We start from the raw sequence: 15,835 nt of genomic DNA, 5'->3' as shown, positions 1-15,835 counted from the left end.
CCAGTAGAATGGTTTCTTCACGCTTTCCAAATCTCACATGGCAAAGACAACTGAGAAACCAGAGTCAGGAAGAGAAAGGTTAGGAAGCTCTACTTCTGGTTAGGTGGTTTTTAGAGAAGCCATTTTTGCAGTCAACTAGATTAGCCAAGAAGTCCCTGACCTTTGAAGTTAGAACGTAACAGCCGCCAATGTAACATCAGCACTGACTTGTCACTATTGACTCAGGTGGTTGATCATTAATGGATTCGCTTCAGGTCCACCTGGTTCTGGGACCTTTTTTTTTTTTTTTTTTTTTTGCAAATTACAAAGATATCATCAAAGTCATGCAACTTTTTTTTTTCCACAAAGGAGAAATCTAAAACTCTGCCAAAATATCTAAGAAAGAGCACCGTGAGGGTTGGTGTCCTGAAGAAAAAGCCACTGACTTACAGGTTACCCAGCGGTCATGAGAAGCCCCATTGCTGTAGGGCCTTGGCTGGGCTACAAATACTTTGAAATGGATAAAAGCCAACTGTCCTCAAAAGGAGCCGAATGCAAGGACTTCGCAGCTGATGTGGCTCAAGGTCAAAGCCCTTGAGCAGCCAGAGCAGGCATTTTCAGTCAGTACCAGCAGCTCCCGCTTATAAACCCATTTAGTCTTATGTCTGCCACCACCATCAAACCTAGCTCAGGGCTCCCTCATTATCAGAAGTCCCTACCTTTAGGCCACTGGTCGTAACATCTGAGAAACCCAGTGATGGAGCTGCAGTCTGTGCCTTTCTGTTCTCACCCAAATGCTGATAATTCCAAATGCAGAATTTCCAAGGTGATACCTATTCTGGGTTTGGGGCACTGGGAAGTAATGGCCCGCTTTCCAGGAAAATGGTGGGGGCCTAACTGTCCGTCTACTTCTCTTCAACTACTTACATCCTCAAGGGCCAGACAGCATGCTTTCTTGCACCACTAGCAAGAATATGGAGCAAAAGCCTCGGAACGTGAAAGCTAGTTTGACCAAGAAATTTCTTTTCAAGACAGTCTTTTTTAAACAAAGTGGAACAAAAGCCTTTTCTGTCAAATTTTTTTACCTTGGTAGTATTCTCCCCTACTAGGAAATTAGGTCATTCAGCAAGTTCCTTGAAAACACTGGATTCTATGGCTGCCGCCCTATGGCTCCTGGGCACTGATGAACAGGCAGGTGACTAGAATCTGCAACAGGAGTCGCCACATTGGCCTGTGAGGTACACACTGCCCAGCTGGGTGAACAGAAACAGGGGCTTGGCTGAGCACTAGACCCTTGAGTAGATCAGGGGTCCCCAACTCATCATGTGGGCTAGCGGGCTCTGGTGGCCCCGACCCTGGCCTCTTCCTTGCAGCCTCACCCCCACCCAGAGAGCTTGACCTGTTGGGGAAATAAAATGTCAATGCTCCTAACAGTGGGACTGTGAATTCCTGGCAGTTTAGTCCAACTCACAGGGAGTCTGATACTGGCACTTATGAACACTTAAGGAAGGCTCCTGACTACCTCTGCAGGCCATCTCTTCAGGACTGCTCGCTGCCATGACTTTTTCACAAGGCAGTTCCAGAGGTGTGTGCTTGCCAGGTAAGCAAAGAAGGAACATTGGCACCACGGGCTGGATGGCTCAGTAGCAGGCCACAATCCTGCCTGTGCTCCCTCTACCCCAAGTCTCACTAACTGACCACTCAGAGGCGAGGGCCCAGCAAGGCAAATGGGCCTAGTGATGATCACTTAACCCCTGCCAATCTGAATGTCTTAGGGAACACGAGATGGGGGCTTAAGGAAAGGGTTGTGTAGCCCTGGTCACAAAAACATACTTTCTAGAATTTTCACTTCTGGTTAGAAATTAAAAACAAGGGCTCACTTGTCTTGCCAGCTTCTGGAGACAATGCAGGAAATGAAATATCCTAATGTGTGCACAGGAAAAATGGTGGCAATAGGGCAGGAAGCATACAGATGTGGGGGGGTAGGGGGAGAAGAAAAGAGCCACAGTCTCTAGTTTATTATGAATAGAAAGAAATTTCCAGAATTTACAAACACCCACATTGTTCATTCCAAAGAGAGCTTTTGATGAGAAGGGATCACCCAAGTCTCCTTCTCTTTACAGTATATACAATGGAAGACTTTGATTTCCTTTTCTTGTAATTTTGCTTCCATTCCATTGCCAATTTTAAGCTGGCACTTGAAAATACCCAGTAGAATATTTCCTTCTTCAGTTTAATTAACATGGCCTACTGCCTTACTGGAAAAATACAAAATGAAGATTAATCCTTGTAAGGATCTCAGCTCAACATCAGGGCTATATTACAAGAGATCATACCAGCAAATATAACTATACAATCGAAAACCCTCTATGGCACTATGATTCTTCTATTATTTTTCTGAATTACAATCTGAAAACAAGGATTGTACCCTATTCTACTCTTTTCTTAGCCTTGTTTAAGCATTTGCTCCACTCTTTACAACAGAACATTGTATACCTCAGTTCCACATCCAAAAAAAAGATGTGCTGTAAGAAAAGTTACATTTTAATTTAAAAAATTACACATATAAATCAAAACCTATGTTAAATATTTAATACTCTCTCCACCCAACTTGAACAGTCTTCTATGAAATAATTTACAATGATGTTTTGCAAACACAGTTTCAGCAGCAGATGAAATGTATCTTGTGAGCGCAATGAGAGTAAACCCATTCTCTCCAGGTGCGGTGGTGACTACGTCCGCCCGCGTGGCCAGCTAAGTCCTTAAGGTTGAAGATGAAGTTTATGCAGACTCATTGTTCTGGTGTCACAGTGCTTTTTTGCTTGGCACAATATAGAAGTGCAGTTCAGTCAACGAACTCCTGAGGATTGTATAAAGTAAACACACTGAAATGGAGGCATCGTACCATCTACTGAGGAGGGAGATGTGAGGTCCTGGTTGTGAATCACGAAATAGTCAGAGTCTGGGTACCCATGAGTTAAAGGAGGATTTGCTGAGGTCATTTAGGTCTTCATTCTGAAAAAAGAAAAAGGAAGAACTGATCACCATGGGCACCGCAAAGTCCAAATTCATTTGCTTTAAAAAGGTGGTATCAGGTAAAGCAAATTAACAGGCACAAATAGTACTGTGTACTGAAATTAAACCAACATACTGTATTTAACTTTCTTTTTCTTTCAAAAGGCGAGAGGCTAGAATAACCACATAGTCAAAGCAGTCAATACTAAATCAGTAAATAAATTGACGTGATTTGGAGACTTTCAAGGTTTAGCATAAAGCAGAAAATGCTTTGATGTTCTTAGGATGGAAACAAAACCATATATTATAGCCCTTATGTGAAACTACTCCCAAATATGGTACCCAGATTATAGTCTGGAGATGCTTCTGGTTAAAAGGCCATTGCTGGTTTTAGAATTTGAACTTGCTTGAGATTACAGAAGCTGGTATTAGTTTCTAAGGTGATACTATTTGACATGAGAATTTCAGATGTAAAAACAGACCTAGTTCACCACTAAATGAAAAAAAAGGGAGGAAGATTCTGATTTTGATCTAGTAGAAACAATTTATTCCAGCAGAAGCATAGTTCAACTAGGTGGACCTTAAGGAGCATCAATCATTCCTCTCCAGAGGAGAGACAGTTTTCAACCTCATCAAGTCTCTTGCTCTCAAGTATTTCACTGGATGATACTTCTGAGGCCCCTAATTTCTCATGCATTCACCAGTTATCTGTAAGTATCATTGTATATAAAATGTCCCAGACAGTGGATGGTTCAGAGTAAAAAATACATGTTGAATGAGCAAGTGGTTGCATTAAGAACAATGGAGGATACAAAGGAGAGTTCTGCTAGAAAACCTGTTTCACAGAAATTCTAGAAAGAAAGGCTAAGTTCCATGCATCAACAGAACGTGAAAGTAGAAAGGGATGAAGAATTCTGGCATGGATGCAAAGAGAATAAATTGCGAGATGCCTGGAGGAGGTGAAGGACACACCTAGCTGAGAACAGAGGAAGGCAGCTCGCTGACACCAGTGACTGAATCTGGAAGAAAAGGAATAACCTGGAAACAGGGATTGTCTTTGTTGCTTCAGTGTAGCATCTCTAGAGCTTAGCAGAAGTGTTGACACATAGCAGATTCTCACCAAATATGAACTGACTGAATGAGAAGTACAATGTCCGCTAAAGGGAGATGAAAGAGTTTTCCACCATGGGGCTGCATGAAAAAACAGGATCCAGGGAGACGAGAGCACAGCCAAAGCCAGACCAGGGGAAGAACATGGCTTTGCTGGAGCATAAAGTACTTGAAAAGAAGTGGGAGGAGGGAAACCTCCCTGAGGATGGGATGGAGGGTCAAGAAGTCTCTACAGAGGCACAGAGACGATGCGGGCATGAATGTGCCATGATCGAGACGCAGCTGTGAGGAAATCTACACCAGTGACAAGATGGCGGGCACTGTGTCAGTCACCTAAGGTAAACCTCGAGCAATGGAACACCCCACCCCCTTTTGTCTCTTGTTTTAGGGAAAGTACGGTGATGACAGCCAGGCAGGGTTCACTACTTACAGCTTTTGGGTCAACTAAAATTTGCCAAGTGAGGGCTCCAGTTTTATGAGACTTGTTTACTATAAAATGCTAAGTCCACCCCTAAAGTGTTGGTCGACAGTGTTTTTCTACTTACATATACAGATGACATGGCGACGCCAACAGCAAAGCACTCCAGGCCATCCCCTTCACTGCCAAAGCAACAGGGTTCCCTTGGTGTGGTTTCTGCGCATGACGGGAAACTCCATCCTTTCCCAAACCCCACAGAACCATCCCCCTCTCTCTGATGTCCTTTCCAGTTGCTCTTGAACCCCTATTTCCAGCTATCAGAACTTTCCTACCCGAATATTTGGAGACCGTTTAACACAGCCTCACATCTCTGGCCTCATCCTACATAGGAAAGCCAAGGGGGGGGGGAGGGCTGGAGACAAAGCAACTGCCAAGTTCCAGGGGCAGGAGTGACAGCCCACAGCACTCCTTGTTGCGAAGCTGCTCTACCCCCCAATGGCGCCAGAGTAATATGTTGAGTGAGCAAGTGCGTGAGCAAGCTAGCGGCTCAGCCCAGGAGCTAAGCGGAGCCAGTTCTGTTATCATGTGTGCCAGTCTGCAAGGGCGCACAGGACAGAGACAGGCTCCATGAGCAGGCGGGTGTGGCTACAGCACATGCTGAAATCTATCGCTGTGAGCCACTCGGAAAGCATCCCTGTAATTGCCCACAAATATGTATGTTCAAAGAGCAGGAAACTAAAGGATGCAGCAAGAGCTCCCACAGACCGTGCCTCCAAAGTCTTAGCACAGTCCTCTTCAAAGCCCTTTATCACACATCCTCGTCAGTACGGGTCTCGGCCAGGGGGCCACGTGCGGGCATCATCAACTGTGAGTATGTGGAAGCAAATGGAGGAGAAAGGGGAAGGCTGTGGGGAGGCAAGGACTGGGAACCAAAGGTTGCAAACATGCGACACCTGGAGAAACTCACAGGGGGTGACAGGTTCACATCTGTCTTCTGACAAGGGCGTGTATGTGCGTGCGTGTGCGTGTTCAAATTTAGCCGCCAAGTGAGGACAAGATGCTTAGCAGACACCCCTCATGGAGCGGTGTCCCCACCACAGCCACCTCGGGGCTGAATACTTATTCAAGCAGCGGCCACTGTCAAGAGCATTTTGCCTTCCCAAGTCGCCATGTGTTCTTTGCAGCCACCTCCTCAGCCACGGGCATATCCACACATGGTCTCTACGGCCACCAGTTTGGACCCTTCTAGGCCATGTTAGATCTTTGGAGATCGCCTTAAAGCTTTGAGAGTCAAATACAATGGATAGAAGGGGGCTGAGTAAGCTGACTTCTGGTTCCCAGGTAGGTAATTATTAAATGCCAAAGAAGTCCAGAACTAAACTTCACCAAGTTGTTCACAAAGGCTCTGATGAGTTTGGCTGGCAGGGAACTCTTGCAACCCCAGAGACAGGCCTTCCTTCCACACATTTCCTGGGGCTTACGTTTCATCTGCCTACATCCCCGCCTCTAGACACTTGCAGTCAAGGGCTGAGTTTAAATAAACAACTTACTTGAAGAAAAGCAAATATGTTTATCATACATTGTATTATGTAAGTTTATGTTTTTTAAAAAAGCGCTAGGCTCCTGGTCATTCAATTCAATAAACATATGTATAAACTGTATGTGCCATCACTCAAGGCATGTATGTATGGGTATATATGTAATTATTGTGTTATTTATGCAACGATAGAGATATATATGGGTGTAATGATACATATATGTGTGTGGGGGTGCAGTTGTGCAATAGTAAGCACAGAAAGAGCAGACATGGGCTAAGTATGTTTCGAGCACTTTACACAACCCCAACAGACTTATAGCAACCATGAGGCCAATATTGCCACCATGTTTTACAAATACAAAAACTCATCTGTAGCACGCATAAATTAGAAAGAGCAAAGCAAAGCCTTTCCCTGGAGAAGACCTGTGCAAATATCAGGTGGTGACGTTCTTGTGATACAGTCTCTCAAGTTACACCATTGGGGAATAACTGCTGAACCCAGAAATACCAGGCACCTGTCACGAGATGGACAACATTTCATCACCCCAGCAGTGTCTACTCTCCTCTCCCATGTTTGTCTTCTTGTAAGCTAAAACCCACCTAATCTTGTTGCCAGTAATGAAAAATGTAATTTTAAAGCATTATCAAATAGGCCAACCCTTGAGCAATGCTACTTGAGACGTATGGATTATAACAGGAGTGCTGGGTACAGCCCACTCAAACCATGCCCAGGAAAGCTGAAAAACAAACAAAGCTGCTTCCTTTCACACTGCCTCGGCCTACTGGTTCATATTCACAGCAAAAACTGCTGAAAACAGCACACGGTTAGCACTTCAGCACGAGCAAGAGGTCCCTACCCTCCCGGACACACACCTTCTGTCAAATCCACTGACAAAAAGTTTTTATCTTCTGTGTTAAGAAGCTCGAATTCAGGCCAGTTGGCTGCGTGAAGTGCACCGGTAAGATACAACTTGTTAGAGAGATGCTAGTGGTTTCTACTGTTACTGAGCATATGGAGTAAACTGTTACAAGTTGCCTGCTTATTGTAGCCAGAAAGTAACTCTTCCTCATCCAGCTCTGCTTGAAAACAATGACACAGCAGCGACTTCTCTTCAATGGCCATCATTGTTTAAAACCTGGTAGATTCGACCAGAAAATTTCATGTCAATTCCTCCACTTGAAGAAATGTGTCAGAACAGCATATTTTTCTGTCATTTGAACAGCTATGGCTTTTTGTAAAAATTCCTGAGTCTATACAAAGTCTATGCCATTAGGAAAATGCAAAGAAGGAATATTACTGGGAATTCCTGCCGTTTGGGGAAATCCACAGTTGAGCCACTATTCTGATATCGCTGCAAAATGCTGTCTTTAAGGTCAAGAATGTTTAAGCAGGAGAAAAAATGAATGTCTTAACCGTTGTTTGATCTGTCCCTAAGTCCCGCACCTCTCGATTCATTGTGAGGCAAGAAAGTTGGATACTGAAACACGCCTCTGGATTCCCGGCATTCGTTTTTCTAGAAGCCGAAGTCCTTAAGGTTATAGAAGAGGCAGCGTTTTTAGAAAAACGAGGCAGAAGGTTCCTCTCTGGGAGAGACCCCCTTTAACTGCGAATAGAGGGAGGGAAGGGAAGAGGTGGTCCCAGAGAGGCCATCATCATAGTCAGCCAGACAATGCTCGACTTGTGATCACAAGTCATTTCTTCACCACCTCACTGAAGCCAGGCAATTCATTCAGGAACCACTTATTTGGGGCCGATCAAGACTTCTAGGATGCTTACTGCAGTAACGAAGCACCTTAGAAAACACAGCAACAGGTGCTTCTTTGTAAGCAGACCTGAAACTGGGGATTGGCCCCGTGCTGGCAGGGCAGAGACATCGCTCCTTTTAGCATCCTCGCTGTGCCTCTCAATGGATGCATGAGACCACCGGTCTGATGAACTACGAAACCCTCATTACAGGAAATCCTGGGGGGGCTTGAGTTCTACCCCCGGTTACTGGCCAGCACCTCGGGGGTTGGAGAGGGGAGTGGTATTTGCAGCCTCACCCTGCAGCTGTGCTAATCACCTGGGAAAAGAAAAGGGAAGGTCATGTCTAGAAAGCCTAGGGAAATGGGGGTGGGGGGGGGGTTGCTCCCTGCTCTCTACTGGCACAACAAGGATGTGAGGGGACTTCTGGTGAGGGCATACTTACGTGGTAGAGAAGCATTCTCTCTTACAAAACCTTCAAACCCTGCATCCCCAAAAAATCAAGTCAGGAATTAACTAAAGTACTAAAGTTAAAGGTAAGACCAAGAAGTCCCCCCCTTTAGGATGAAAAGTAAAAGCTAATTAGCTAAAGAAAGGAACCCAACATCGTTTAAAAGGCCAGAATTGAGCTGGGAGGGCTTGGTTTCATGGTCTTAAATGGCAAAGGGTAACTGACCAGCCAAGCTGGGGCTTCACTGGAGCTGCTTAAACAGCACTTTTGCCTGGTACAAATCACACCAGAGAGTGTGGTGAACACACCACGGGCTCCGGACAGCCCCTCCAGCATGGGCTGCCAAGGAAGGAAGTTCAGGGAGGGGTGCCAACATGTGAGAGGCCACCCTACTCCCACTCCTCTTTTATCACAGAGTAGGGTCTTCTGGCAGGTTGGTGGCTTCGGGAGACCACTAAGGGAGACACCCGCGACAGACAGAGGAAATGAACAAGGAGGCAACACCTCCTTCCCCAGCACAGCCACACCTCCTCCTTCCCCAGCAACTAAAGCAGGTGGAAGGGTCTGGAAACATTTCAAGATGGTCAGAGACTTAAGGAGAAGATGGATGAAAAGAATTATAACAACATATGGTTCACAAGCATTACTCGTCAATGATGCATGAAGGAAATCTGAATGAACATGGGCTCTTCAGTCCATCAATACTGGTGATTTCCCTTTCTTTTTAGCAACAAGGAGGAGGCTGATAAAGCAAAAGATTAAGCAAATGGGGGTTGACATCGCAGCTCCCCTCCCCCAGTGCAAGTCAAAATGTCACAAATCTCCCTTCTTCCAAAATTCTAATAGGTTCCCAGAGACTTGACAGTCAAGGTTAAGGAGCTCGGAACAGCCATCCTGCAAACGCTTCAAGTCACACCACAGGTGCTATGGGACAGGAAGCTTTCATTTTAACAGAGCATAACCAGAATAAGCCTGTTACTCCAGGACATGAAAGTAATGAGATATCATCTTCCCTACCTGAGAAAGAAAGTCATAAAGTCAGTCTCTTCTGCTTGCATGGAAGCTATTTCTGCAGTCAATTTTCTCCCTCCCAGGAATTGTATTCCAGAGCTGAAGTCTATATTATAATTTCACATCATCTTTTTCCCTTATGTTCAGAAATACAGGTTTTACGGAACTGTCTTTGATACAAGCCAGTGGCCTTAAATTAAAACTGCAACGTAGTTTAAAACTTGGCTAGAGAGATAGTAAAACGTGCGGGCAATTCCGTTTCTGTCCTTAGCCAGCGAGAATGAAGCCGACGTAGCCCCCTGCCTTTGCTTTTTGTTAAATATTAAGATTTTGCATTTTCCCCTCGCCCCCTATCATAAATTGCTTCCAGAAAGCATTGCCTGACTTTCCATTTGAGTCGCTTCCCAACTGTACCTTACCCACCAGCAACGGCTCTTCCCGGCCTCCAGCCAGGACCCCGGACAGAACCACGCGTGCGCAGACCCGCATCCGCAGCGAGCTGACGCTGGACCATTAACACGGCTGACATCACTTTTGGCAGCTGAAGAAAAGGGAAAACCTGTGTTTAATCTATTTCCTGCTCACCACAAGTTTAGCCAGAGTCCCTGATGATATGGGTTGTGGTTGGCTTTATGGAAGAAGTCGGTAATGCCAGAGAAATGCATCGAACTGAACAAGCATCTTTAAGACGGAGCCACGAGGTTTTCAGCCTGGAGCCCACCTCCTTCCTGGAGGTGTTTTTGGTCATTAAACTGGCCTGCTGGAGGACTGGATCGCAAGGTCAAGGTCAGGAGAAGACGTTCCCCATGACAGACTCATCTCCTCTTCCATCAAAACATCAAAATAAGTCACAGAAGAGATGCAAACTTCCTCATCCTTCTGCTTCGACAAAGCAAAGGGGGGAAAGGTGGGAAAAAATTCCTCGGGGGTTCTTTTTTTCCCTAAAGATTTATTTATTTGTGCGTACAGAACTGGGGTACAGGCCAGAGGTGCAGGGGGCAGTGAGAGGATTCACCAGAGACAGAGTGGGGAGCAGAACAGGCCAGCTGATGAAGCACACTGTTGAGGGGAGCAGCGGGCGGGTGAGGAGAGGTCTGCCGCGCATTGTGGTCACCTTCGGGGAAGGGATCGAACTCACTGAAGTGGCTTTAGCTTCTTAGTGCTGTGCTTTAACCCGCTGCACCACCAAGAAGGGCCCTCGGGATTCTTTGTAAGTCAGGTGAGGGTTTCTTTTTTTTTCAAGGGGTCTGAACAGAGAAAGGACATTTTCTGAAACTGGTCATACTTACACAAGGGCATGTCAGCGTGTTTGAAATGCATTCAGCGCACTGACCTCACTCTTTTACCATGTAAGTTTTTGTTGGAGAATGTGAGTCACAGAGCTTTCTGGGCTCGGAGAGCGATTCTACAAAGTGCAGGTTAAGGAGGATGGGAAGGAATCCTCTGTCACAGAAATTAGGGTCTCTGTGGCACTGGGGTGTGTTGCCTACAAAAATGCCTTGCATTAAGTGAGCGTTTACTTGCCTTGAGTTGCCACACCCGAGTGATAGGTAACCTCAGGCAGCTGTGTTTTTTTAGACAAACATACAAATAAATCTTTTCAAAAATACATATACATCGCTTTTCAACTTTATAAAGGTATACTTAATGGAAAAGGCTGCGCATACCTAATGTACCTATGTTAGTGAATGTGGATACCGGTGCACCTCTGATACCATCACACCATCAAGGTAATAAAGAAAACACGGAAGCCTGCACCAGCCTGCCTTGCTCTGAGGCCCCGGTGATCTTCTCTGCAGCGTTTAAATGTTGCTGTGTTTATTTACGATCGCTAAGATGTGGGGACAATCCAAACATCCCCAGACTGATGACTGGATCAAGAAGATTCGGCGCATCTACACAATGGGTTACTGCTCGGCCATCAACAAAGACAAACTCATGCCAACTGCAACAACATGGAAGGAGCTGGAAGGGATTATGCTACGTGAAATAAGTCAGAGGAGAAAGATAGCTACTGGATGGTGTCCCTCATAGATGGAAACGCCGAGAAACTGAACCAAGGGTCAGAAAAAAGACGAAGCATTCAAGATGACCATAGATTTGACGCATTCAGCAGGGGACGGGAGGGAAAGGGATGGGAAGAGCTCAGGGGACTGTGGTGGCGGGAGAAACTGTGGGAGTCTACCCCTGAGGGGCAAGGGCAAATGCACCCCAAAATAAACAATGATGAAAGAAAATAAATGCTTTATTTTAAAAATTTTTTAGTACAGATGCTGCTGAAACAGCGTCCTGATGCATTTTGAATTCTAAAAGGTAACTCAGGAAGTTCAGTTCCAAAAAGAAAAGGAATTATCTGGAGATGAAACGAGCTCTTAAAGCCTGGCTGTTAAAACGGGCCAGTCTTTAAAAAGACGAACTCAAACTTATTTCCAAGTTAAAATTTAAAAGGCGACTACGACAACTCCGGTTAGCTCTTGACGTGGGGCAAGTCACTAACCTGCCTAGATCTCAGTTTTTCCGTCTGTAACCTGGGGGTGTCCAGTCCTCACAGAGGTTAAGTGACATCATCCACCCGTCTTCGTGCTAGACACATGACAGCCCCCCACATCAGCTTTTACTGGAGCTATGCTCCTGAAGATGACCAATCCTTGGCTCTTGTGTCTGCTGCGGGCACCTGAAAATACCACAGCCGGCAAGCAGGCACCCACCGACCAGCCCAATCCCGCCTGCAGCCCAGGCGAGAGCTGGCCAGAGACGTCATATAGGGAAAATGCCAGAAGAAAAAGAAACAGTGAAAGAGTCCTAGGAGGCCAGAAACACAAAGCTGTGACAAGGCCTTAAAAAAAAGACCCACCTCAAGTGGGGAATGGGATCAAAGGAGGGGGGGTAGGAAGGGAAGTGCACGGGATTATGGTGATGGGAAACCCGCGGGGATTACAACTGAGATGGAAAAAAAAATGTACAAAATGATGTAAAAATAAACTGTTATTGGCCCTCCCTGGTGGCGCAGCGGGTTAAAGCACAGCACTGAGAAGCTAAAGCCACTTCCGCATGAGTTCGATTCCCGCCTGCCCCGGAGGTGACCACATGGCGCGGCAGACCTCTCCTGACCCGCCCGCTGCTCCCCTCAGCAGTGGACTTCGTCGATCTGCCTATTCTGCTCCTCACTCTGTCTCTGGTGAAGCCTCTCGCCGCCCCTGAGCCTCTGGCCTGTACCCCAGTTCTGTATGCACAAATAAATAAATCTTTAAAAAAAAAAATAAAAATAAACTGTTATTTAAAAAAAAGACCCTCAGGACACGGGGAGGTGGAACCTTAGGCCAGTGCGTCAGCCCTCCCGGGAGTCAGGGCAGAACTCACAAAAGGCCGCTTTACCTGCTTCCCACAAGTCAGAGGCTCACGGCCACTGCCCCACTCCCGAGTCTCAGCACAGGCCAGGCGTCCCACGCTACTGGGAGAAGTCGCAGAGAAGTCTCCTGCTTTGGTGTCAGTGGATCCTGCTACTCCGGGTTCTAAAGCATGTTTCCAATTGTTGGGGGCAGGGGTGGCTTTTGTTTCTGGATTTTCCTCCCCAATCTCTCATCTAAGGGACTCCGCAGAGCCAAGGCTGCCGGAGTCACTTGCCGAAACACTGAAATTGCTGCCAGATGTGCCCGTCTAATCGTTGGCAGCTGGGAGAGCAGGGGAAAACTGGAAGGACGAACTGGAAAGACGCTCCAAAAGGACCGAGCATCTCCACGCTTGCATCCCCGTGGCCTTTGACACGGACAACGGTGCAGCTTTCTACTGGCGGCCAACACTTCCTTCTTGTCTGGGAGAAGCAGGCGAATCCTTCCAGGGGACAAAGTGGGGCCGACCTTTCACCCGCTGACCCCAGAATCCCCCTGGCCCTTCCTTTCATCCCTTGGGTCTCATTCCACTTTGCTCTCCTTCCTCTCTCGTCAGGATCTGACATCTCGGCCTTTTCCTTTTTAATTTGGGAAATGGCACTTGCGAACCATCCCGACCAGCCGGGCTAAGACGCTGTGTTCTGGGGCTGAGCTGGTGGCCTGGCTGGACGGGAGCCCCCTGAGGACAGTGGTGCTGCCAGATGAGCCGTGACTTAAGAGGCGGCAACCACTGTTCATTAAGGGAGCCTTGCTGAGACTACTTATCAGTGGCCCCCAGCGGCTCCAGTCCCGAAGGAGATGAATGGGACTTTTGAAGGGGCTCTACAGGCACCCTAGGGTGCCAGGCAGGGGCACTGTGGACTCAGGGGGAAGCCACGCCAGGGAATAAGCACCTTCCACAGTGCAGAGACCTGCCAGCCTCCCTGACGCACTCCCTCCCTCCCCAGCACAGCAGTTCTGCACGTGGGAATAACCTCTGCCCCAAGGGAGGTTTGGCAATGTCTAGAAACACTGTGGGTTGTGACATCTGGGGTCGGGGTGAGGAGGGAAAGGTGCTACAGGCATTGAGTGGGTAGAGGCAGGAATACCACAAGCCGTCCGCAAAGCCCAGCACAGCCACATGCCATGCGGACTCACCCAGCACAGATGTCAACAGTGCTGAGGTTGAGAAATCTCGCTCGGGGCTGTCGCCATTAGCAAGGAAGCCAGGGAGGCCGCCAAACGCCCTTGCCCGCATCTCAGGCCAAGCAGCTCCGGGGGCAGAGGGCAGGAGGCACAGGCGTCCCCGAGGCGGCTCCTGCTGCAGGGCCTGCTTTGCTTTCTGATGGCCCCACCAAGGCGCCCCTGTCCGGGGGTATCTCCCAAATTATCACTGATGGAAACTTCCCTCTGCTGTGACCCATTCCCTCATGACCCGCAAGACAGCTAGTCCATCTGATTAACCACTGCAGGCCCGTACTTTTCGTACGTCCCTCTTCCAAAGGCAAGCAGGAAGCTCCCGGATGCAATGTTAGAGCGAAACAATGGCTAACGAGGGCAGACTACCAGGCATGACGGATGCCAAGGCTTCTGCATCTGGGGGAGGCGGAGGGAGGCCGCCCTGCTCCCCCTATCCTGACCACGAAGGAGACCTACCCCAAGAGGAAAGTCACGTCGCCACACCCGGTCCTGTGTCTCCGCTTAGCATGGCCAGCACTCTCCACGCTCACCCACGGCCCACTCTGCTGCAGAGTCCAGTAAGATCGAGGAAATGTCCGGCCTCCAGGATCACTCACTTACAAAACCCGTGAGGTGGCAAGGAAGGATATTTCCAACAAAAAGATACTTTCCTCACATTACTTGTAACTATGAGTCAGGTTAGTGGCCTTTCAAGTGTCTGGGTTTTATTTTTTTTTAAAGGTTTATTTATTTGTGCATACAGAACTGGGGTACAGGCCAGAGATGCGGAGGGTGAGAGGTTTCACCAGAGACAGAGTGGGGAGCAGAACAGGCAGATCAACAAAGTACACTGCTGAGGGGAGCAGCGGGCAGGTCAGGAGAGGTCTGCCACGCCATGTGGTCACCTCCGGGGCAAGCGGGGATCGAACTCATGCGGAAGTGGCTTTAGCTTCTCAGTGCTGTGCTTTAACCCGCTGCGCCACCAGGGAGGGCCAAGTATCTGGGGCTTTTTTAAAAAAATTATAAAGGTTAGGTTTCCTCAGGCCCAGAATTAGTCCGCTTGCAAAAAATAAATATGCTAGCTCTGTTAAAAAAAAAAAAAATACTACTCCTAAGTACTCCTAAGTGAGAATACTTTTGTCAAGAGAAACACTATACTTTTTCACTTTATATAATAAATACCCACCTAGGAAGGTGACCTGTCACAAAATGAAAAAAACACAAAGTTGGGAGACTATAAAGGAAATTCCAGTGGCTGCTTCTAAGTAGAAGATCAGTCTTCCTGAGAGGACAGTTTTTTTCTGAACTTGAAGAAAATGAGGGGGAAGGGGTGGGCAGGGCTGGGGCATGCCAGGAGCAGGGGTACATGGGGCTCAGCGTGCTGAAGCTCACACAACGAACAGAAAGAAGTTGATTCCAGGTGGTGAAATACAGCGTTTCTCAGATTGAAGGCTCAGGTCAAGGTAACAAGAACAGAACCTCCTAGAGTACAGGCAGAGAGCCGCTGCAGTCCTCAAGTACAGAGAGAAAAACTTAACAGCTCCCATTCCCGGGGACACTGACCACATGCCTTCAAGGCAGGAGCAAGCCATGCGATTTCGCCACAACCGCCACCGAATGCCAGCCCAGCACGAACAATGACAGCCCTGGGAGGCGCTCTGTGCTCATCTGCTCAAAAGCTGCCGGGGGTTCTTGCTCTAAAGCCATGTCACAAGGGGACAGTGGACCACCTGCTTCCTGGTCTTGCCGCACTTTCTGTCACAATATAAGGAAGAGCCAGACTAGATGACGATCCACACCTTGCTCTTCAGAGACACTCCTCTTTCTCTAGTCTCCCCACTCTGAGCTCTCCTCACTCCCAACCATTAGCAGGGCCCATAGGGCCCAAAAACCCTCAGCCCCTGACTGGCCACACAGGGTTTCTTTGAGAACCCCTCTGGAGAACATCCAATAGGAACAAAGGCCTTTCTGGAGCCCGGCAGGCCTGCTGCCTGGTGAGAGCCCTCATGGCAGACAGAGTCAA

The 15,835-nt window shown here is 47.6% G+C and overlaps 1 protein-coding gene across 1 annotated transcript in view; it reads right to left on the bottom strand.

Moving 5' to 3' along the window:
* Window positions 1-1,802: 1,802 nt before the first annotated feature.
* The window catches only part of IRS1 (insulin receptor substrate 1), a 59,497-nt gene continuing 45,464 nt past the window's right edge, over window positions 1,803-15,835 (bottom strand). Inside the window, exon 2 of the mRNA XM_004674229.1 lies at window positions 1,803-2,994. The gene's annotated coding sequence lies outside the window, so the exon portion shown is untranslated. The remainder of the gene's footprint in view (window positions 2,995-15,835) is intronic.

The sequence above is a fragment of the Condylura cristata genome, unplaced genomic scaffold (assembly GCF_000260355.1).
Source record: "Condylura cristata isolate star-nosed mole 26May11 unplaced genomic scaffold, ConCri1.0 scaffold00002, whole genome shotgun sequence".
NCBI classification, from domain to species: domain Eukaryota; kingdom Metazoa; phylum Chordata; class Mammalia; order Eulipotyphla; family Talpidae; genus Condylura; species Condylura cristata.
This window is presented reverse-complemented; position numbering and strand designations above follow the sequence as displayed.